This window comes from Sinohyriopsis cumingii, chromosome 18 (genome assembly GCF_028554795.1).
Source record: "Sinohyriopsis cumingii isolate HCF-2022 chromosome 18, ASM2855479v2, whole genome shotgun sequence".
Lineage (NCBI taxonomy): Eukaryota > Metazoa > Mollusca > Bivalvia > Unionida > Unionidae > Sinohyriopsis > Sinohyriopsis cumingii.
Window position 1 is genome coordinate 43,002,772 of NC_142978.1, and position 26,105 is coordinate 43,028,876.

General features: G+C 36.7%; 1 protein-coding gene and 1 long non-coding RNA gene across 2 annotated transcripts in view; one reads left to right on the forward strand and one right to left on the reverse strand.

Annotated features, from left to right (window-relative positions):
- Positions 1-14,801, reverse strand: part of LOC149776499 (uncharacterized) — a 161,276-nt gene extending 146,475 nt beyond the window's left edge. The window contains exon 1 of the mRNA XM_089940932.1: positions 14,362-14,801. The gene's annotated coding sequence lies outside the window, so the exon portion shown is untranslated. The remainder of the gene's footprint in view (positions 1-14,361) is intronic.
- LOC149776500 (uncharacterized) overlaps positions 1-26,105 on the forward strand; it is an 87,534-nt gene that overhangs the window by 17,668 nt on the left and 43,761 nt on the right. The gene's annotated exons all lie outside the window — the stretch shown is intronic.

Below are 26,105 nucleotides of genomic sequence, written 5' to 3' on the forward strand. Positions count from 1 at the left end.
TAACTCAATTCTGTCTGGTTCATCTCAATGTCTACTTCAGAAACTTCAAAAAGTTCAAAACACAGCTGCTCGGATCATACTTAAAGTACCACGATCAGAGCAAACCTCCCCGCTGCTCTGTACCCTAAACTGGCTATCTATTCGATCCAGAATCAAACAAAACATTTGTTTTCTGTGCTACGTTTCATTGTCGGACTCCAGTCCAACATACCTATCCGACCTCACCCATGTGTACACACCAGCAAGATACTTACGCTCCTCTTCTGACAATCGAATACTCATTATTCCCACTACGAAAACGAAATCATTTGGACAACGTTCTTTTGCATACCAGGCCCAGCAACGTGGAATGCATTGCCCACTGAACCTAGACACAAAAACACAGTGATCTCATTCAAGAGTGCTCTTAAAACTCACTTATTTCGACTGCAAGAACAAACTTAAAGTCCTAATAATGTTTCATACCTTAAATATTTTCAGCATGTTTTTTTTTATGTTTTCTAATTTCATGGTGTTTTGTTGTGTCATAATGTCATTATATATGTTCTTTATGATATAGGTGTTGTCTTATGTTGGAAAGCGCTTAGAGCTTCTCAAGATTAGGCGCTTTACAAAGTGCTCATTATTATTATTATTATTATTATTATTATTATTATTATTATTATTAAGTCCCTTATCTATAGAGCCTACTCGAGATAATTTGACCAATCTCGCTGAAATGGACCCCTGGCTGAGATCAGAGAAAATTGATGTTTTACAAATTTGATAAATACAGCTCCGTCTTGCTCAAACCGGAAGTACGTTCCCCTATGAACTGTTAAGGAAACTCATTAAAATCAATTCAGTTTTTCGAACAAAATTCTAACTGCGAATTTCGGATGAAAACCGTTTCCATGTTGTTTTTTTATAGTAGGAAATAAGAAGAAAAACAAAACGGGATTGTGTCCCTAATTCCGTGTCTGACACAGCTATCGTTAGGACCAAATCCGATAAAGGTTAGAAAGTGTCCACTACTACTCCTCCTATTATAACTATTATTATCATCACCGTTATCGTCATCGTCGACGCATCATAGTTGTCATCATCATCGTTGTCATTAACATAACCATCGGTGCCGTTGTCATCGCTTATATCTATTATGTCCACGGATGGTTTCTATCTTAGAGTAAATAACTGTTGCCTTTAACAGTTCCTCTTGCTACTGTCTTTCAATGCCACCTTAATTGTTGGTTAGATAATTGGGGAAGTCATTCTTCCTAGCAAACCCTTTGAATATGCATAAACATTCCTCCCTCAATTCCGACGAGTTAATAGTCAACGTAGAAACATTTCGAAACGACTGATATTTGCGTGCAGTGTTTAACCCCGAAGCATAGTAATTAAATGTAAATGGATATGTTTATATATTGCTGTCAAAATATTTTCGAAATAGTTGTCATTGTTTGGGTTAGGTTTTCATATAATGCATCTCACGGCTTTATTTCTCTGTCAATATGTGTAATACGCCTTATAGGACTCCTTGTTATTGTGTTTGACATTTGTGAGCTTTGGGAAATATGAATACAATACCATACGACTAGATGGGCTTGAACATTAATAAAGGCGCCGCTCAAGGGGAAAATATCTCTCTCTCTCTCTCTCTCTCTCTCTCTCTCTCTCTCTATATATATATATATATATATATATATATATATATATATATATATATATATATATATATATATATATATATAGATAGATAGATAGATAGATATATAAGGCGATGGTCCCCCCCCCCCTCCGGTAAGCACGCGAAGGACACACGGTACTAATTGTATGGATGGAAAAATGAGAACCAGCCTAGAAATGGGTTTACATAAAATAGAGTATATATGGGTTTGGCTGGCCAGGACTGGTTAATAATGTAAGTTATGTTTTAGGAAAGAGAATCTTTTGAAAGCTTATCCTAGCTGTAAGTGAAAACAAATAGAGACATTGTTTTATTGATGGAATTTCAGTTCTTTAACAGTCTTGAGTTTGGAACACTCAGTACTAAAAATTGCACCTGACTCTTTGGTGCGGAATTGAAAGCACGTTTCAAATACATGCAAATCTAGAAAATGCCGTGGCTCGTATCCTTTCGTCTACACAGAAGCTGACATCCAGGTTTCATCTATACTGATAAATATAGGTTTGATCACGAGCTCTCAGAAATTTGAAGTTATTGAATTTTTAATATCATGGTGTTTGCATACGTTTACTGTGGGAACTTAATTTAGTAACGTGAGTCCCGAAAGAGTACACACGGAAGGCCTTTGCCGCCATAACCATCCATAAGGACATATTTGTATTCATGAGATGTAATGAAAGAAAATGTTAGCACTTGTCAAGAATGTGACTAGCTATAAGAAATCAAAACATTGGAATATCATTCATTTCACACATTACCAAACTCATACATGCATTTTTCATGTCCTAATGTCATTTGTGACAGAGAGTGATGCTCAAAGTAGAAATGCAAGGCCTTTCCCTATGTATAAATTTGAAAAACACTATGCTAAAGAGCTCGATGCAAGTCAAAATGGCACCCAGGCCGAGAGTGTCTACCGCCATGGACTGCTACTTCGGCTTCCTGGCCGATTATATTTCACTGTCAAGATAGTGTGAAGTAACCACAGGGGCTCGTACCGTTACAATGTACCTATAGATAAAATGTATACATACCTTTTTAAGCAATGATACGAGCCCACGTGAAGTAAGTATGGGAGGTTTACATGTCTCATATCAGCTTTGATAACATCACAAGTCCGGAACATCTAATTCAAAATTCATATACATATCTTAGTAGAAAAAGCAATGTGGCTAAAGTGAAAGCTACGTTAAAAGTCCAAACACACACACACACACACACACACACGCACGCACATCAAAAACAGCTGAAATAATCGCATGATAGCCATAAGTGAAGAAAACCATTCCATTCAACACTTCCACTGGTTTTCGTGACGTCAATAGCTACTGTTGTCGCACTTTAGACAATGGGTACGGCGCTTGTACTAAATTCTACTTTTTGCTAAAGTTAGACCATGACATCACTGTGCCCGGCTGCCGCCATATTATTTTCGGCCAAAGCACCAAGAGACGCTTTGTACCACGTAGTACTTCACGACATATAGGCAAAAATAAAGTTATTTGTATTTGCACTTCCCTCACTACGTAATGTTTTGATATAGTCTACTATAATATATGAGTGTGTATAGTAATAATTTTGTACATTTTATTTCTTTGTCATCCTTTGGTATTGTTTTCAAATCTACGTTCAGTAAAGCTCTTGTATGAACTCGTTATATATATATATATATATATATATATATATATATATATATATATATATATATATATATATATATATATACTGTGTGTGTGTGTGTAAAATGTGTATCATTTGAAGAGAAGCTGTCGTCATTAAGAACAGAGGTTTCTGTATTGCTATTTCCATCAATACAAGCATACAGTTATACTTCCAGACCAAATGTAATTGTATATACCTTTTAATTAAGGAAATATACTATCCACGTTGTATAAATATAATCAAACAGTGCGGCTGTTTTCAACAACAACAATTGTAATGAACATAATGCATTCTTATATGCTCTAAATTGTCACTCAAAACTAGGAGTATCTTTGCCGGTCCTTCCTCCACCAATATACTGGCTGCAAAGTATAGGCCATCATGTGCTGAAAAAATTGCGTTGAACTCCACATAAGCAAACAAAACCATTACAACATTATTTAAGTGCGTAGTACGGTAAGTACTTCAAAATAAGGTCATTAAACCTTTTCACCTTAGCCGGATGAGAGATCACTTCAGTACAGCTGGATGCAAAACAAACAATATAAAATAAAACCTAAATAATACATAACACGCTAAGTGCTTAAGCCAGAAAACAAACAAGAAACCACCATACAATTACTGCTACGGATCACAACAATGATAGTTCTCGACGACTTCATATAAAGCATGGAATCCTTTTTGAAGCCAGGAAAAAAAAATCAGAACAGAACTAGTTCCATATCTGCCTGTCTTGTGACAAAGGCTCATAACCAAGAGACGCAGATACTCCTCATGACAGAATTCTACTCTTCACCTTTGAAAACAGTTTTGTCTCATCTGATTTAAGCCGAATGGGTCTTGAATAGTTCCAATGTTTGCACGTCATTTGCTTTGGAAAATCTGTATTAAATTTGGACAAATTTGATATCTTACATATATTTTTCTTTCGGTTTTTAAACTTTAACTTCAAAGATTGAGCCCAACTTGTTTAATACTTTGTTTTTACGTTAACAAAGCTTTTATATATTCTAAACATTTTAGTTTATTTCGTCGAATCGTTCCAGTTTTTTCTCCCGCATGATTGCCTGTATTACAATTCAATCATTTACGCTAGGAAAACTCCGGATGCCTTTTGCGTTAGGCACAAAAAACAGAGATGAGAAGAACTTTAATACCATGACTATACAGGCACCTGAATATGCATATACAAAATTATACAAAAAATTCCATGATTACAGTTCAAATAATATCCACAGGCCACACGTCTGTAAAAATGTATATAAGGACATATCAAACCATGTCAACAAAATTGATCTTAACTCCTTGTGACAATTTGTAGCAATGACTATAATTTTCAATATCAGGTTTTGAAAAACAAATCTTAATAGGGACAAGGACACACTTACATACTGGAAAGAGTAAACTGAAGGACATGGTGGAGCTGTATTTAGGCATGCCCGGGATTAGAGTTTGCGAGGCACAAGGCGCCATGGTGGCAGCGGGGCTCAGACGATGGAGTTACTGTAGTATAATAAACTGTCGTCAGTTGAAGCGCAGGGCCCAAGGCATCCACCTTGTTCTTCCCTACGGCCGGTCCTATTTTTAGGTAAAAAGTAAGTAATTTAATTTTTAAGTCGACCTTCGGGTTCAGGGGGAGGAGGGAGTTATATAGTGATGTCAGTTTGAAAAGTATGCACCTTATTGAGAACAAGTGGTCTTTATTACAAACATCTACATAATAAACTTTCGAAAGTCTGTTTAACATCTTAAAAGAGTGGTTTCTCTTACTCGAAAAAAATTAACCGAGTACCATACCATGATATTATATATATATATATATATATATATATATATATATATATATATATATATATATATATATATATATATATATATATATATATATATATATATATATATATATATATATATATAACACGAGGCGTTCCACCAACGATTCTTTCAACCATTTTCGGAATTACTATGAATTAAAATTACAATCCACAGAACAAAAGTCATATCGTAACCTGAACATAGCCTGCTGCAACCTGTCGTACATCTTGCAATTGCCACCTGGTCCTTAAATTGATGGAGACAATGTTACGTCTTGCTACGGTATCTGAGAAGGGGTGTATATTTCAATGTCATAACCTTGAAAACTTCCTGAAGGACGCGATGCTCATAGCATAAAAAATGTGTTATTTGACCCTTGATAATATATAAATAACAGGATGTCCGATAGCAGTGTCTTATAACAGGGAATAGGAGAACAGGAATGACGTTTACAACCAAGATGTTTATGACACGGAACAACATCTGCAGCAGCTTTCTAGCATTGATATTGAACTAATTTTTCATTTCATGACTCGAGGAAATCCTCGTTTATATGTGTCCTTAAACATTTTTCTTCCCTTTCTTCAATGAGAGACGATGTAAGAGGACTTCAAACGATTATTCATCTTAAAGGTATACGATCTATAACTCGCTTATAAGCCAAGTCTAACTACAAACAACATCGACCCTAATCTGCCGTAACATAATGCGCCTACAGATCAGGGTCTATCCTGTTTGTTCTACAAACTACTCCAAACAAACCACATAGACCCAGATCTACCGACGCATTATTCTACGGCAAACCTGGATCTGCGCAGTTTGCTGTTGGACTCATCTTTTAAGCCGGTATAACAGTACGTTACACATGCTCTTATACTGAAACTTGAAATTTTACCGTCATGGTGGTGGTGGTGGTGCGGCAGGGTTGAGGGTAGAATCAACTAAATAAATCATCTTTTTAGTGTTTATTTTCCTGGCCAGTCTTGCTGAAATCAAAATGACTGATACACGATTTTATACATGCGCAGACTGAGACGTTGACCTCCGGAACATACTGAAGGACAATAATCGAATGACGTGTAAAGAAATGTAACAAAATGAACGGAATATAGATAACTGTATTTTTAGTGTGGTACCCACTGATTTAATTTTATTTTTGGATTTTAAGAAATCACCTGTTCGTGTGTTTTAGGTAGTTTTATCATTAATTGCACACACAAAAAATTGTATCATCAGAAGGCAAAGTGATCTGCCTTTAAGATGATTCCACGAAAATGACATCGTATGGTCTCATCAGAATTGACCCATGTCAGAAAAGTACCCAACTCACGTTTTATAAGGTAGGAAATACAAAAGTTTACCATATATTTCCAAATTGCCTTCTTTCTTAATTTACCATCATCTATAACAATTTGAGACATTAAAAACAGGAGTAACACAGATTTCAATGAATAGTGAAGTAATTTACCATTTTCTTTACAGCCTTGGGCAGATGGTACATTAAAACATATTAAATTGTTGAGATTCGGCATCAGGTGGTAGTGTTTCTATCATACAAAAATGTTTATGACACAAATCCTTGAGAAAAATTGCTTGCTTTGTTCAGACTTTCCTTTGGAACTGACTCATTGGTTTAAATGACGCCTCCCTAACTTTGGATCAGATAGATCAGCCCACCTATGTCTTCTTTACTTAGAGAACTTCATATCACAATTTGTCGTACAGATACATATTATGTTTGGAAGCCTTTTTGGTGCTGGAGCTAGATGTTCCTTAGCAGGTAGAAGTTTTGCTTTGTTTGTTTGCTTTGTTGGTTCTAGATGTGCCTTAGCAGGTAGTGGTTTCGCTTTGTTGGTTCTAGATGTGCCTTGGCAGGTAGAAGTTTCGCTTTGTTGTTTCTAGATGTGTCCTAGCAGGTAGGAGTTTTGCTTTGTTGGTTCTAGATGTTCCTTAGCAGGTAGGAGTTTTGCTTTGTTGGTTATAGATGTGTCCTAGCAGGTAAGAGTTTTGCTTTGTTGGTTCTAGATGTTCCTTAGCAGGTAGGAGTTTTGCTTTGTTGGTTCAAGATGTTCCTTAGCAGGTAGGAGTTTTGCTTTGTTGGTTCTAGATGTGTCTTAGCAGTTAGTGGGTTTGCTTTGTTGGTTCTAGATGGCCCTTAGCATGTAGTAGTTTTGCTTTGTTGGTTCTACATGTGCATTGAAAAGTGATAGTTTTTCTTGTGAAACATACTAGCTCCTTTTCCGTGGAACTAGATTTTTCCCTTCTCCCATCCACTGCTGTAGTAGCATGTATCTCACACACTCGTATTAAATAATACTAGGAAGCTATAGATTGATAACCTGCGAACTAGTACAAATATGTACTAGGCATCACTTTTACTGTGAACATTCCGAATCGCTGATCTAATAATTCTGAAGTAATACCGGCGTAACGACGTACAAATGTGTCTTCTCGAGTTCTGTTTTTAAACCTCCTCCTTGGTTACCTTTCGACAAAGCACGTGAGATTGTTCCTTGGAATGATCATCATGTTTAAGTTTCTTTAGTCGAACACTTTTCCCTGTTGTTACAAGCAAACGGAAATGTCGTACCGCAACCCAGTGGTTATCCCTTCCTCTCTCTCTCTCTCATCATATCTAAACAACATATCTAAAGAAACTATTGGCATGATAGCAAAGAAGGTTATAGAAGTCTTTTTAATGAAAACGTTTCTATCATCAAATTTAAATGCTACGGCACTCTGTAGTATCAGCAGATCAACATTACCTACTATGTGGACTGTTTATATGCCATTTCGTCCAGTTTCGGGCACTGTTATGAGAGCTTGTTTATTCTCAGTGTTGGATAACGAGGCGTTCCGTCTTGGACCTATAAAACATATCCTCAGAGAAGATTACATCTGGGCTAATTACGTCGTTGTAGATACGATGTGTATTTTGAAGATGGTCCCGACAAATGTTCGTCAAATATAGCGATCTGATTAGAACGCGTTCTTATGAGAGAGTTAACATATATTTACCTGATCAAAGAAAATGGGGCGCTCTTTGTCCATCGTATCCGCTGCACCAGTGATCATCCCTTAAGAACGCATGTATCAAACTGTGCCATGTGGTTGCTTCTCCGCACCAGTCCCCAAAAATCCATACTGTATTAGCAAGTACTAGCTTTTACGTCAAAAGCAGGGTTAAAAAAAAGAAACTGGGACGTTATAAAATTTAAAGAGAATATCTCCGAAACATCCTCAGATAATATGCTTGCTCGAACGACACTGTATTCGAAACGTTATTGAGAATAAAATCTATAATCGCTTCTCCGCCTACATATATCCTTAGACTGTGTAATAGGAGTCATTGCCTGTTGATCTCTTTTGAATGAAAAGCCTATTACTATCTGACCTGTCCTGGCCAACAAAACTTGTATTCCCACTTCTTGAGTTCTTTCTATATTTACAGCAGCATCAGCTGGCAAACCTATTTCAATATTGCTATAAGAGACATATTTCGCAAAAGGATTCGTTTCTCGAAGGAAATCAACGTATATTATTTTTGTCTTTATGACCCCTTCCTTAGCTTGCTCACACGTCTTAGTTTCGAGGTGGCAAAGTGTTCTAAGGACGCTCGCCTTTACAGATCCTTCACACATCTAACTTCTGTTCTCGTCAGTTCGAATCTCGGTTTGATCAACGTGGGCACATGAGAAAGCTTGCCAGTAGCTTGGGCCGGTGGATCTTTCTGGGGTCTCCCTGGGTTCGTTCTCCACTAAATATACTGTCCACTCCACAAAACCCGAGCAAATATCTCACGCCTTCTTAATTAAGTTCATTTACTTGATATTCGGAACTGATTAATTCGTGCACGACAGTGTCGTTATCGGCTCAGACTGCTATGTAAAGTGTGCTCTTTTGTCATTCCATGTCCTCAAGCAAGACCACCTGCCGAGGTTACACTTCTCATCAATGCCTGCTCAACACTCAGATCTGGCGACAATCCTGCCCATTATCCAACGTTCCTTCGTAGTATAAGATGGCCTTCTGTGAATGTCGGGTAGACCTCCAGCTGATATCTCATAATCTTTGACATCATTTGACGGTTTTTGTAGCCATATTTAACATTGTTGTGCAGTCGCGATCTGCGGTAAAATTTCTTGTACGGACAAAGGACGAAGATGCAAGTTGCATGTGCACTTAGATTTTATGAACCTGTGGAGAATATCAATCATATCCACATACCGTGTCCAGTTCGATGCCATTAGAAGTTGTGCCATGGATTGCTTCTTTGCTTTGAAACTTCACTGTATGTTATCGAAGAGTTCACATGTACAAACAGACTCGAGTGAGATTTCACCATTCGAAGACTGATCTTAAATATCAGCTGTCACGACGATACATTCTTCAGAAATAAACATTTATCTTATTCATGGTTCTGGAAGACTGGATGGATTCTGCATTGTCGTCCATTTGTCCAATGTTGCTAGTGTTCTCTGGTGCAGAAGGAAGTTCCGTCTGATGGAATGCAAGATTTAATGTTGATGGCATACACATTTTGAAATAGAAGGATAACTTTTATATTGCAACTCAAATTGTTCAGAACACTCTTAATTAATCACGGCTTACATTTCGCGCGTTGTTAAACCGTAATGCTATTCAAACCACGAGATATTCAACATGTGACAGCCACGTGCCAAATCCACAGATGTTCGATTCACATGACCAAAATAAATATTTCGAATGAGCAAAGTCTCATCTGAGTGGCTTCTTGTTATTGGATGAATAGCAAATTATCAGCCGATGTAACCAGGTAATTTGATATCGTTATTCCAGCTTGTCAAACAATTGGTTTTTATACGGAAATATGCTTTTAGATTGTCAAACGTCCCCTTCAGCAGACCGTAACTCAAGGCCACATGTCATACCAGTAAGTGTATAGAAAATGGTCGATAAAAGCATTGATGTTGCAGGCTGATCTGTCTGCAATGATTTCAGTGTTTATGTACATTATTAGATCAGATCCAAGATCACAAACTTATCAATTCAAGTTTGTGGGCTGACTTACGGGCTGACTGGGATAACTCTGGGCTCACCGTTGATTTCTGTTATAAAATGTGATGAGTCAAATTGTTCCAGTGATTCCTTTTTCATATAAACAGCTCAACAAGATATGAAACTGTGATTCGCTCAGAATGAGCATTCACTTCTAAAAGGGCTGTAGCCCAACGGAAGGTTGCTGACTTGTCCAGATTTTACGATCTACCACGTGATTATCTGCTGTGCTTTTAGTCGTTAGATTGATATGCATCTGGAACTCGTTCGTCAGACCTGATACTTACATTGTTTGACTGATAATAGCTTGCAGAGAAATCCTGAACAACTGACGTATTCTATTGACTTTATTCAGACCCATTTTCCAGAGATCATTGTTATCTGGGTACAAAACAAACACTGTTCGTTGAAACTGGTAGGTGGACGCTGAAGATTGTCGGGGACATTCTTTCAAGAGGGAGCGTGAAGACCGGAATCTGGTGTGAAAATCGCTCCAGGAAGCCACGTGAAGGGGATGTCGTTGGAAGCTTTTCTCTTGGTGAAGGTTTCATCTTTTTACCTCACCTTAGTGTAAAGGGGTTAAGTCTTGATATACCTTATTGTATGAGGGAGAAGGAGAAAGATAATTACTATCCCCACAAAACCAAAAGACTCAGTAACTAGCTAAATAAATTTAGAAGCCACCACATAAAAACCCATAACATATCATTCAATTTTTTGAAAGTATTAATAAATAATTCACTTACGAAGCACCTATAAAAAATTAAGGAAACCGCAAAATCGGATGTCCTAGATGTCCTTAACGAACCGAGTAATCAGCTAGGATTCCGGTCCTAGATGTCCTTCACGAACCGTGTAATCGGCTAGGACTCCGGTCTCTTGCTAAATAAAGTATAAATAACATTCAGTCTCTAAAAACATCAATTAATAAATAACTTAAAGAGGTAATATATAAAAACTTATAAATAACATAACGTAGGAAACACACCCTAAACACCTCGACTAGTAATACCATAATAACCTTGAAAATCTCTCTTCATACATGATATCTACATAGAACCTCTATAAACAGCATAGAACATCCCCCCTCCTTTTAGAACATTTTGAAGAAGAAAAAAAAAGAAGAAAAAAAATCGAGGGAAAAAAACCCCCCAAAAAACAAAAAAAAACCCGCAAGAAACACTAGGCAAATGCAACAAGAAACCAGCGATGTACAGCAAGCAGGACCGTTCCCGAGCTCTCCTTCCCACTAATGACAGCCAACCATTCAACTGTAGGGACCTTTATGGACCCACAGATTGAGGCCAAACTATCAGGGTTCCTTGAATCCATAAAAGCCTGGGGGAGGTGGCACCATCCCCTTCCCCAGGAACAACTAGCAGGCTGCGGTGCAGTCAGAAAAAAGTGGCACATGCACAATTGTGCGCACGCCACTATAATTAAACTCAACAACAACAAGGAGAAAGGCTGGCAACTGATATAAAATCTGTAATCTGTGGCAAAGTAGGGACGCCAAACGTACATTACCCCTCAGGCACTTTGGTAGGGGCACCACTAAAAGCCTTGAACCCTCGCGCCAACACTTTATTTTTTTAATCGGGGTTCCGGCCTTCTCTTGACCATGTGAATAAAAACAGAATTACTGTTTAGAAGAGACTCTTGGTGCACTCACTGACATCTATGCATGTTTATACTGTCTTGTTGGTCTTGTTTATCTCATGATACTTTTTCATGGTTCAAAACATGTCTCCCGTTTTTTAAAGAATTTTGTTACTGCACAAGTTCTAGAATATCAAAGAATAAGCTGTTGTGACATTTATTGTCGTATATAGTTCCAGGAAGAAGGTGTAAAATGTGTGTGCTTACAATATTATGTTCGCTCAAATTCTCAAGAATATGTTTTCAAACAGGGACAACTTACTGTCTTCGAGTCAGTTTCTGTATAAATAATAAAAAGGCGTAGCACTGTGGAGCGATTATGTGATGATTCATAAACCCCATCCACCCCTCTATTGATTATTGCTATTAAGTGGTTAGGTATATCAATGTAAAATGAAATACACATGCTGAGTTCTATAAATATTAAATCATACGACTACATTACGGCGACACAATGTGAACGACGAGAACTGGTATGGAGTGGGCGAGGAACGCCGCAATATTGTGTGCTGGAACGTATGATACAGGACACCTGACACTTAATAAACTAAAAAATGAAATAGTGTATGACGATAAAAGGATGCAATAAATACAATCACCAGCTAAAGTTTGGTTTCTAATATCAGTTCAAAATATGTAATCTCAAGGACATTCTTTAGCTTATGAAGTACAGCAGACACTATGGCAGACACATGGTTATTATAAAGAACAGACTTTAACTGCCAAATTGGCAGTGTGCCACTATTTTGGGGCTTCATAGATAAAACACTGTATCTGTTGTTCAGCAACTACCAAAATACATTTTTATGTGATTTAGTTTGAACTTGAAGAAAGTATATATTCACTGGTGTAAGTGTTGGTTTTACACGCCATTTCATATCATTTTTAAAAAAAAAATTTGGAACGTTTGCCGATGCATCAAGGAGCAGGGCTAAAGTAGGTCCATCTTGTTTCACATAAATACTAAATACAGTTAGCATTCACCTTAAATGAGACAAAGAATTTCGTTGCTAGATGTGAACAATTTTATATACGCTATTTAAAACAAGAGATTTTATTTCCATGCATGAGCTTAAAAATAAACTTCCTAAAATTCTATCTCAATGACCCTATCCACAATCATGCCTCTTAGTTCATAACAAACATCAACCACACATTAATTTTTTTATCATATAAAGCAACGCAAAGGCAAAACTCACATGTTGTTTATAATTCTTCTCCAATTAACAAATATTCGTGACCGCTCCGATGGCCTAGGGGCTAGATCATCCGTCGTGGGTTCGAACCCAATCCGAGTAATACCAGAGACTTATTAAAGTGGTACTAACAGCTGCCTGGCTTGGCAGTCAGCATTAAGAGGTTAGTGTCAGGACTGGTCGTGCTAGACATCACTATAAAATGCCACACCGCAGACATCGTAGCGATATGACTGAATTTTCTTCAAAAAATTTTCTTAAAAAAATCCAAATCCAGATCATACAAATGAAGTAGAAACAAAATCGATAATAATCAGAACATGTAAATACCGTCTATGAGCGGGAGATCAAGTTAATGGGAGACAACTTTTCATGCCTGATTGGGGTATCTGCATAATGACATACTGTCAACGTTTGCAAAGGGTATTTATACTTACAAGTCATTTTATAAAATTGTCAGTTGAATTAGAATGGTGTGCCCTAAAAACGGAGACATCAATTGAGGAAAGTGGATGCTAACTAATCCGATTACAATTTGCAAAGTGCAATCATATTACACAGATTCAATTGCCACCGCCATACCTGCCATGGTTACATGCATATGCACATTGATTTCATCAAAGGCTTCGTACGATAGGCCTGGGCTTGTGTGTCGAAACCTAACAGTATATTTTGGAGAGAGAGAGAGAGAGAGAGAGAGAGAGAGAGTTTAAAACAGCGCGAGGTTAATGCATAGTTTCTGTGCGTCAGTCATGTTTAACATAGTTGTGTTGGTTTTCGCGGCAACACTAGCTATCAAACGGTTGTTTTATGAACAGATTCTTGTTAAAGTTTGTTTATCTGTTAAGACTGACATAACAGGAAATTATTCATTTTTGTGTCATAATCACAAATAAATGTAAATTCTTCCATTATTAGCAGCGCGAAAAGATATGTGCGCGTAAAATGCGCAATAGAATGCTGAGGACAAAGCACAGTGTATAGGTATCATATCTCAGTAAGTCCAGTTATTTTGAATTGACCTCATTTCCTGCAATGTGATTGGCTGTAAATTGTCACGTATTTCAGATCTTTAAAAAAAAATTCTACATCATTAAATTCTAAAAACTTCTATATAATCTTAAGACAAAGATCAGACTTTACAACAGCAATGTAAAGTCATTACTGTTGCACGGCTCCAAGTGTTAGAGAATAGTGAAGACATTCATGAGCAGAGTAAACTCATTTCACAATACCTGCCTTCGTAAAATCTGCAAGATCTATTGGCCAAACAAGATCTCCAATGTGAACCCATATGAAAAGACGGGATGTAACAACATTTACCTAGAGACCAAGATGCGCAGGATCAAATGGCTCTGGCACGTAAAGAGGATGCCCAAAGAACGGATACCCAAGGTAGCCCTTAGATAGACACCAGCTGGTAAGCACAAATGCGGACGGCCAAAGATAATGTGGCGAAGGTCAGTGATGGTCGAGCTGGAAGAGATGGGAACTTTCATTGGGCGAGTCACAATCCATTGCTCAAGACCGACATAGATGTCCGAAGATAGTTGCGGACTTATGTCCCAGACGGAACGAAGAGGACGAACTAATTAACTAACTTCATCTGGGTCTCAGTCGATTTCCAGTATAATTTAAGTCATGCTTTTTTCTGTGTCATCTCCATGATAATAACAACATAACCACCCCTCCTCCCTGTTGCTTCGGATCAATACGTGCAACCCCGGATAAAGTGTCTGATTAGACGTTCAAACAGTGCAATGGCACGATCCGTTCTGCTCTCCAACAGTCACCTCTGATGACAAACAAAGAATAAAACATGCTTTACAATCGACTATACATTAATACATTATACATCAGCTCTTGTGTTGTGATTCTGTGCAGGCTGGGGCATGCAAACGTTTTTGGCTGAGGTCCAAAATCGATGACATGATTAAGGTCGCGGGCCGCATGAGCCAGAACAGTTCCTTATCACTAATTATGCATACTAATATTAAAATGCATATTTTTCAAAAAGACTGCATACATGGCCGTAGGCCGCAAAATGTGAAGGACTGAATCGTGGGTTGGACACACCTGGGTTGGGTCATGTTAGCAAAAAAAGAGTCGTTGATCCACATAGTTTCACATCAACTTTTGTGTCGTGATTCTGTACATGCTAGGTCATCTTATCTATCAAAGAGTCGTTGATGGACTTTATTCCACATTAACGATGAAAAAAGTGCATCGACGACCCTTGGCTAGCGAAGATGTGGTTAGAGATTATGGCGCCATGTGTGTGTGTGTGTGTGTGTGTGTGTGATTTGGATTTTTAACGTAGCTTTAACAATCTTTCAGTCATATCGCTACGATATCTGCAGTGTGGCAGTTTATAGTGATGTCTAGCACTGGGGCATCATGCCGCAGACATGTAGCATGATGTCCCACCCAGTTACATTATCCTGACACCAGGCCGACCAGTCCTAACACTAACCTCTTAATGCTGAGCGCCAGCGAGGCAGCTGTTAGCACCATTTTTGAAAGTCTTTGGTATGACTCGGCCGGGGATCGAACCCACAACCTCCGGCATCCGAGGCGGACGCTCTAACCACTAGACCACCGGAGCGGTATGGCGCCATGTGAAGATGTTAATGGCTGAAAACTGGATGGTGATTAAAAATCATATTTGTTGATGGAATTCGCTTATTTGATAAAGAAGGAAAATATGAGTTATAAGTATTAAATGATCATGGTTTGGTATTCATCGAAGTGTAAATTTTACCTGATCACTCAAAGTTAACATAAGTCCTTCGGATAAGTTCTGAATAAACTTTAGCGTTATTCCAAAATAAATCCAGCGCAGGAAGTATTGATATGCTTATGGTGACCCGTGTCGTGGTGATGTGACAACAGTCATTTGTTGGATCACAATAATACAATCCAAGAATATATCCTTACTTGAAATTTCACTATAAAGTCAAGTCTTTATTTCCAAGAATGTTTTTTTTGTTGAGTACTTTGCATTTCTTGAGAATAATTACTTGAATTAAATCATTTGAATAAATAAATTCTAGCCCAAATGAAATACTAGACCCAACAATAATACAATTGATTCTTCTCAGATCTTACAGCACAAATAAATACTTTCCAGATAAACAAGATTTTCTAGTCCACTAATTGACTTCAGTTCACAATTTGCATTTTCTAAATGAAAACTATTTCTTAATGGAAATTTCATTCTGGAAGGTTCTAAATGTTTACAAGATAAAACCTTAGTTATATTTAGAAGGTCTGTTACTAAAATTGTAATATGAACGTGGTAAACAGCAGATAGACTCAGCATCTCATGTGGAATTTCCAATGTTTTGGACACAGATTGAGATAAACATGGTGTTTACAAAAGCAAATCAATGATTCAGGTCATGAGGAAAATGAACTTGATTATAGACAATGTCAAGTCCAAAATATAATTATCCATAGTATATAATGATTAAAAAACTAACAAACAATGCAACTAATATGAACATAATATCTTTCTGCACAAAACAAAAGAAAGATTTATGCAAGAAAGCGTTTTTTCCTTCAAATTGTAGTCAGAATGACATGTGATAAAAAGTTACGTAAGATGAAATCTTATGAATGACACAAAGTATACATGAAACAATATAACATTTCCATACACATGAAAGTGCGTCTGCTATTAAATTGTTCTTTAGCTTGACGTGCCTGAAGTCATTATTGTATTCCTGCAACATCAAGCTCCATATAATTAATCTCTGATTTTTGTTTTTCATCTTGCCATTGAATGAAACGGAGTTGTGATCACTGAATACAATAATAGGAGAAGGAGCTGAACTAATATACGCTCCAGCATTTTGCAAAGCAGTATCAAAGTCAAACATTCCTTCTCGATTGTAGAATAATTTTTCTGGTGCTTGTTTAATTTCTTTAAAAAAAAATAGCACACTGAATGATCTTCACCACTTTTGTCTTCTTCAATCAATTTTGCTTCAAGACCAACATCACTTGCATCAACGGATATTTTGAATGAGTGTCTGAAATATGGAGTTAAAGAACTGGCGCATTCTTGAATATGGCCTTTAACTTATCAAAGCCTCCTGACATTTCTCAGACCAAAGATACTTCGTTTTCTTACTCAATACATTTTTCAGGGATTCGGTAATTATGGAAACATTAGAGCAAAATGTACGAATATATCCAGCCATACCCAAAAATCCCATCATTTGCTTTCTACTGATAGGTACAGGGAATTCATAGATAGCCTTGACCTCAGCATCTATATGTTTAACTTGTCCATGTCCCTCGATATATCCTAGAAATGGAACACAAGCACGGCAAAACTCAAGTTTGGATAAGCTAATTGTCACATTTGCATCAGTGAGTCTGTCAAAGAATTTCCGAATTGTCTCAAAGTGAAATTTCCAGTTGTAATTGTAAGCATCACAATCATCTAGACCGGATGTAATCGTGTTCATTAAACGTTGACAATTACAAGGCGAACCTTTCGTTCCATACGTCATCACTAAATATTTATAAAGTCAATCTGGAGTTACGAATGCCCAAATTTCCTCTGCCCTTTGCGTCAGCGGAATTTACCAGAATTCTTTCATATGGTCAAACTTGGGGACATATTTTGGATTTCCAATTATGCAGTCATCTTTTCTTGGCAACGGAAATGAAACGTTCTTGGTCACACTGTTCACCTTTCTATAGTCTGTACACGTGCAGAAAGTATTATCTGGTTTCAGTACAAGAATACATTGTTAATTCCAGTCACTTTTGGACCAAAGAAATCATGCTCCCGCAAATACTGATATTTTTCAAACACTCCTGTTTGAGAGGGTTTATTCTGTATGGATGCTGTTTCACATGTGTGGAATCTATAATTTCAACGTCATGGTAGACTTTATTTGTGTAGAAAAATCTGGAAACAAGTGCTCATATTTAAAAGAATAGCTGTTTTTTGTTTATTCCTTTCTTGTTGCTGCAGATGTGAAAGGTTCTGGTCCAGCTGATTCATAATTATTGAATTCCGAAGATAGGTTACACCAAAGTCACTACAGTCCGATTGCATATCATCGCTTAAATCATCAATGTGTGCGACAGGTACAACTAAATTGACTGAATGAATAACATGGCTATCACTATCAACCTGCTACTTTAACATTTTTATCTGGCAAAGTTGTTTTTGTTCTCGCCTCCCATCCCAGGAATATTAATGATATAATTTAAATCACTTACTTTCTTTCCTTTCCTTTGTATTTTAAGCATATCTTAATTTCATTTTTGACTGAGTATATTGCAGATTAGTTCTTGTAACCTCACAAGTCTTTGAAAATTTGTATTTAAAATTAGAATCATAGTCGAGAAGATTAATTTCTGTATCTTCGTTTGCTGGACATTTCTCTTTTTACAACTTCAGTGGTCCACAGACAGTATGTCCAAAAACAAGTTGAAAGGGTCTAAATCCTGTAGATAATTTAACTGATTCCTAACAGCAAACAACAGTAATGAACACTTTAGTCCCAATCTTTTCCAGTATCAAATTAATATGACCGAATCATATTTTTCAAAGTTTGATGGAATATTTCTAAAGCCCCTTGGCTTTCAGGGTGATATGCAGAAGACTTGAATTGCTGAATGCCAAATTCATGCATAACTTGTTGAAAATTTCCAGACATAAAATTTGACACTTAAACAGATTGGACAGGTTTGGGCGGTCCAAGGTGTGTAAAAGACTTTATCAAAGCTTTTACTATTGTATTAGTTTTAATATTCTTCCGAGGAATTGCCTCTGGGAATCTTGTAGACGCTGACATTATGGTCAACAAGTATTGGTTGCCTGACTTAGTCGTAGGTAAGGGACCGACACAGTCTACAATTATTCTGCTAAGTGGTCTCCATTTTATGATAACGACCTCATTTTTAACAAAATAACAAACATGTACTTCTGTGGCATCAGTTTCGCTAGTCACCCTGATTAAAATAAACAGGATGGGTAGTTAAAAGAGGATCACTGTGTTCAATATCTTTTGATTGCTGAAAACGAGGAGCATAAGTGATCTCATCAGAAGCCTAACCAATACATGTGTCAGTTAAAGGGATAGTTTTCTGATCAACATCACAATCAAACGCTTTCTCTGATATAGCTGTAATAACTGCACAAGCTATGTATAAATTAGAGATTTCTTTTTCAATAGGATCAAGTTTCTGATCCAAACAAGGTTTGTCAGCTACATCTGGATCAACCATAACCTTATCTACAGCTATTTGGTTTTCTTAGTAACAAATGAACACCCTCATTGGGTGAAGATGTCACTGTTCAGACCGTAACGGGTCCTGATACTAAGTTTAATGATAAATTTACTCATTGGAGAGGAACATTAACAAAACCTCACTCTACTTCCTGAATAAGAACGTTCTCTTTAGAAGAAGACTTCTCAGATAAATGCAAAGTACCTTATAATAAAAGACCCTGATATGCTCCTGTGTCCCTTAGGATTGGCAGAATCACCCTTGAATGATACAGAACCCTTCTTCATGAATGGTTCATAATTCTCCATAATAAAATCAGACTGCGGATTGTTTGACCCAACAAATGTATTGCTTTCAATACATGACCGCGACTTTGACCTCTTAGAAATAAGAACATTTGGAGTAGGATTCTGTTGTTTAAATTTGTAGCAGTCAGAAATAACGTGCCCTTTCTTCTTGCAATATGTATACGTATGAAGAGATAAGGACTTCTGATCAGTCTTATCAGAAACTTGATTTCAAAATATTGTGCCAGACTGAAATTTGGAAGTGCTCTTGTTAGACTGAAATAGTTTTTTTTTTTTTTTTTACCAAAATACTACTGAGTGGAAGATTTACTGACAAAAGAAACTTTATGCGCTAAGAAATACTCGTAAGCTGTGCGTGCAACATTTTCCAAAGTTTCGACCTTGTGCTCATCCAGATACATCTTAACATCACTATGGACGCAATTTTTAGTAATATCAAACCTTGAATTCTTGTGTAAAATGCGGATGTGCTTTTCACTTGCCAGCTCTAATTCTTTTAAGCTAAATCGAAATTCACTTTCTTCCTTTTCTCGTTCTCTCTGCTTTTCTCTTTCTCCCTGCATCTTTATTTTCTCTCCTCTTTTTCGTTTTGCATTTGGCGACTTACTAATAGAATCCAAAGCATTTTTATCCAAAACATTCTTATCAACCAAAGATTTAACCAAAATATTTTTCATTTCTTACTTCATTAAAGAAGCCTTCGCCTAGAAAGATCATATTTTCTGGCAAACTGGACCACTTCATCCCTTTTCAAGGAGTCCAACCGTTCTTGGGTATGATTTGAAATAAAGTTCTCCACTTTAGATGACACTGTAAAAACTTGTTGGTTTGACTAAAATTTTGTGAAATAATACATGGGACATAGAAAATTGATAAACAAAGTTTATTTAAATATCAAAAGCTAAGTTTTCTGAAATATTCTAGAGAAATTCGTATTCCAAGGACAACCGTACAATTTTCTATTAAGACTTTATCGGGGGTTTCAGGGTTAGTATCTCCCCTTGAAAACACCAGAGGGCATATCGGTGCAACTCACTTCCGAATAGTTCAATCAATTAAGATGACAGACGTAGATCAAGAAAATGTGACAGACCGCTCACATTATGCAAGCAGGATCGATATCTCACTATCTTAAAAAGAAATTCTATCAATATTTGATCAATTATTTTTACATCTTTTATTTTTTTCACTAACTTGCGCTGCTCCCAGCTTTCAAATAAATATTATCTGCCCATTTCAGAACTTTATTATCGTTCCATTACTACCTTATGCTCTAGTTTGTATTATTTGATTGTGCGAAAGTGTATCGCTGCGTAAAAAGTTCTTGCTATTTATCTCGCTTGAAGAATAATGAAAATATGTTTATTTTGTACAGCTTCAATCATAGCAGCGAATGGAGGTTGAACGACAACGAGAAAAAAATTCTAACTTCTTAAGGTTCTTTTATTATTGATTTAGACTGTTGCTTTTCTATTAATGTTCATTATATATTTCATGAAATAACTTGATTTTTTTCAAAATGCACAAATGTCAACCAGGCTTGAACAGACAGGCGCACGTACGAGTCTCCTTGATGATTATTTTAATTTTATTTCCTTGAACGGTTGGAAATTTTAGAGTATACAATTTGGAGAAATATCGATGTTAGACACACTATGCATGTATAGGACATTTGTGGTTCTCACCTATCTGCCTGTCTGTCTGTATGTATGTCTGTCTCCTTTCACCTGGTGTATGGGTATGTATATCCTCAAATGAATGTGTGTTCGCATACGTATATCACATGAACATACTTCTGGTTAAAAAGAGTAAAAAATGATGCTAAGTTAGAAAGAGTGACTGATAGATAAAGACAACAAATATGAATATTTGTGAGTATCCATTTATTATTGACTTTTAAAGTATGTTCTTACAGGCAGTCTCTTTTTTAAATCATACTGTTTGCAATTTTACATCCGGTCACTTGGATCAATATTGATTTAAAAGGCGAACCAAAGTAATATGACGGAATCTGTGAAATAATTGGATCTTTAAAACTTACATATTTGATGCAAGGAAAGTTAAATAGAATTAAACTAATTTTAAGAAGGCTGTTCTAGATGGATTTGCTGGTGGCAATCAGAAATGTTGTATAAAGACCCCAGCAAATTTGAGAGTTATTGCGTGTCAGCATAAGCAAAGAAAAATCATGCTGAAAGTTACTGCATGTACCGTCCGATACTTGATGTTTAAAAAGTCAAAAAGAAAACGAAACAAAAATCATGTCATTAGGTATGTTAATTAATCTGAATATTGTACGATATTTACACCCAAATATGAATAAATATTCCGTCTGCATTAATTACACTCATTTATCGTTATGATAGCTAATGTAATTATTGCTTTGTTAAGTTCCTCTGAACACATTAAAATACTGTGTTCCTTTTTAATTTTAAAAGCTTTTCTGGTTTAAAATATTCAGCATTACAAATCAGCTGACGTATCAGATTCGTGTTATAATTTTCTTATCGAACTTTTGTTTTAACTTTCTTAACTCGTGTTATAAACGAACTATTAGCCTTGCGGAAGTAACTGAGAAAGAAGGATATATCAACATAAGAAAAATGCAAATTGTTGAGATTGTTTTCGTTAAAGTTATATAACCAAAAATGTGCAATAAATGTTTAAAATCGGAGAGCAGAGTGAAATGCTCCAACAAATGTATCTGAAATTATGGATAATGAATCTATATCATCAGGTATGGACAGTGTATTTAATTTAATTATTTTATATCATTTAAGTATGGAAAGTAAATATTATGTAATTATCTGATATAATGTAAGTATGGACACTGAATCTAATTATCTGATTTAATGTCTATAATTATTCTCCTAGTATGAACAAAAGATGTCTGACAGATATAATTGAATTATTGGTTTAACCATAATGATCTGTATGTAGTACAGCTAAGATACCTTACTTTGTTGACTTTATGCTTCGCTAACCAAGTGTAGAACGGTGAACTATCCGGAACTGGACTTTTTTTGTGGGCATGCGCATTGGAGCTAATGGAGGTAATTTTAGGCGCTACGATCAGTAACTCCGTTGCAACCGTGAAACCCCCTATAATAATAATAATAATAATGAGGACTTTGTATAGCGCCTGATCTTTAGAAGCTCTAAGCGATTTACAACATTAGACAACACCTATAAGATAAAAAAACATAATGATATGATTACAAAAACAATCACCATGAAATTAGAAAACATTAAAAAAAACACGCTGAGAATATTTAAGGTAGGAAACATTATTAGGTCTTTAAGTTTGTTCTTGCAGTCGAAATAAGTGAGTTTTGAGAGCCCTCTTGAATGTGATCACTGTATCTTTGTGTCTAAGTTCAGTGGGCAATTCATTCCACGTTGCAGGGCCCTGGTATGCAAAAGAACGCTGTCCATATGACTTTGTTTTCATAGTGGGAATAATGAATATACGATTGTCAGAAGAGGAGCGTAAGTATCTTGCTGGTGTGTACACGTGGGTGAGGTCGGATAGGTATGTTCGACTAGAGTCCGACAGTGAAACGTAGCACAGAGAACAAATTTTGTGTTTGATTCTGGATCGAATGGATAGCCAGTGTAGGGTACAGAGCAGCGGGAAGGTGTGCTCTGATCGTGGTACTCTAAGTATGATCCGAGTGGCGGTGTTTTGAACTTTTTGAAGTTTCTGGAGCAGATATTGAGATGAACCAGACAAAATTGAGTTACAATAGTCTAGTCTTGAAAGTACTAATGAACACACAGGTGTTTTAGTGGCATCAACTGAAAGATATTTGCGAATGGAGCTGATGTGTCTCAGCTCAAGATATGCAGCCTTGCATATGTTCATGACATGATGGTGCAATGTGAGAGTACTGTCCAGAGTAACACCGAGGTTTCGTACTGATTGTGTGAATTTAATGTTGGTGTTGCTGATATTTATTGCTTGAGGTAAAGGATGTGAATGAGAAAGGCTTTGTGTTGTGATCAGAATGGCCTCAGTTTTATCATCATTCATCTGCAGCTTGTTACATGTCATCCATGATTTCACATCAGAAATGCACCTCTCTACACCTTGGATGGTAGCATCAACTTCAGTTGGGTGGCTAGATTTGTATATTTGGGTGTCATCAGCGTACAATTGGTGAGACACTGGATGATGATCTATGACACTAGAATGAAGAGAACAGGTCCAAGACCAGACACCTGCGGAACACCACAACATAGATCAACTGTGCTGGAGTGTATTCCATTTGCAGACACAATTTGTGTCCTGTGGACCAAGTAGGACTTGAACCACAGTAAGGCTGTATCATGAATGCCAAATACATGCTGGAGACGGTGAAGTAATATATCATGGTCTATTGTGTCCAATGCTGCAGATAAATCAAGGAGGGTGAGGACTGTAATCTTTCTGCTATCCAACGCAGAGAGAATGTCATTAACTACTTTTAGAAGAGTAGTTTCAGTACTGTGGCAAGGGCGATATGCAGATTGTACATCGCTAAAAAGACTGTTTGAATTTAGATGAGATACAAGCTGGGATATAACAACCTTTTCTAAGATTTTTTTTATATGAATGGGAGATTAGAAACTGGGCGGTAGTTCTTTAAATCATTATGGTCTAGTGTTGGTTTCTTCAGCAGAGGCTTTACAATGGCAGTTTTGAAAAATGATGGGAATTCCCCGAATGAGAGAGAGGTATTAATAACATCAGTTAATGAAGGCAATACTGGATCTAAGCACTCAAGCAGCAGTGATGTTGAAATTGGATCAAGTTCACATGACTTTGGTGCACTCTTCATCAGGATTGTACGTACGAAATCCATAGAGACAGGTTCAAATGCTGCTAATGGTTGCCACTCAAATTCTGTATCCCAACTGTATGGTGACGACTAGTCAATTGAAATTGTGGTGTCAAGCTTATCTCTAATGGTTTGTACTTTGTCACGGAAGTAATTTGCAAACATGTCCGGAAGTTCGACTGGAGAGATGGTAGTTGGAAGTGGTGTAGATTTGTTCATTGACATTAGCTTGTTAGTAATCTCGAAGAGCTCTTTGAAGCTGGAACTTTCCATGATCTTAGTAGTGTAGTGGGCTGATTTCGCTGCATCGACTATATTTGTGACATTCTTCTTAGTGGCTTCATAGATTTGCTTATTGATAGCGAGTCTGGTGGAAAGCCAAAGCCTCTCAGCTTTATGGTAGTCTCTTTTAGCAGTGCGAAGCTGGTCCCTAACACTGCTATACCATGGAGAACACTTTTGAATTGATACTCTGCACTTGGTAGCTGGTGCATGTTTGTCAAGCAATGAATGCAGGCAGTTATCGAGTTGTTCTGCGGTAGCAGGTAAGCAAGTTGTTAGGTTAGTTTGGATGTCGTGCATTAGTTTGGTTCTATTTATCATACGGAGGTTTCTCTTAGTAGCAGATAAAGGTGGAGGGTTAGGGACTGATACGTCAAGATGGCATATAATGCAGAGGTAAAGAAGTAATAGAAAAGAGTGAGAAGCAAAAATCTTTGCAAAATTCAACAAATAATTTATTTCCCGACAATACAAAGTGAAAAATGTAAAATTAACGTAAGGTATTGCGAAATAAATCCGAAATAACACAATTGATTCTGCTCCGATGTTACAGCACGAATAAATCCTTTCTAGATAAACAAGATTATCTAGTCCTCTACTTGACCTATACGAAAACTATTACCTAATGGATTTTATATATATATATATATATATATATATATATATATATATATATATATATATATATATATATATATATATATATATATATATATATATATATATATATATATATATATATATTAGTTATAATTAGAAAGTCTGGTACTACAATTATAATATAAAATGTGGAAAACAACAAAAGTAGTAAAGGGGGATACATTAGCGACAATGGGAATTAGCATTACAGACACCCCTGGGACAGATTAGCGACAAGGGAAATTTAACATGGAGAAAAATCGTGGGTCAGATTAGCGACAAGGGAAATTAACATGGGAATAAATCGTGGGTCACTCTAGCGACAAGGGGAATTTAACATGGAACTATAGTGTGGGTCTGTCTAGCGACAAGGGGAAATTAACATGGGAATAGGGGACTGTATAGCGTCAAAGGAATTTAAACAGGGTGGGTCTGTCTAGCGACAAGGGGAAATTAACATGGGGAATAGAGTTTGGGCTTTTGGGATTTTTTTTTTAAATTTAAATTTAAATTTAAATTTAAAAAAAGGGGTAGGCAATGGAAAGGCTATCTCTTTTCGAGAAATATGGCTGGCCCTGAAAAGGGCCTTTGGGTTTTCTTCTTCTTCTTCTGCTTCTAATTTCTTCTTTTTCTCCACCAAGTTCTTATTTTATCTCCAACACTCTTTCTCTTCTTCTCTTTCTTTTTCTCCTGCTCTTCTTTCTTCTTCTCTTCCTCCTCTTCTTTCTTCCTCTTCTCATTTTCTTCTTCTTTTTCAATCTTT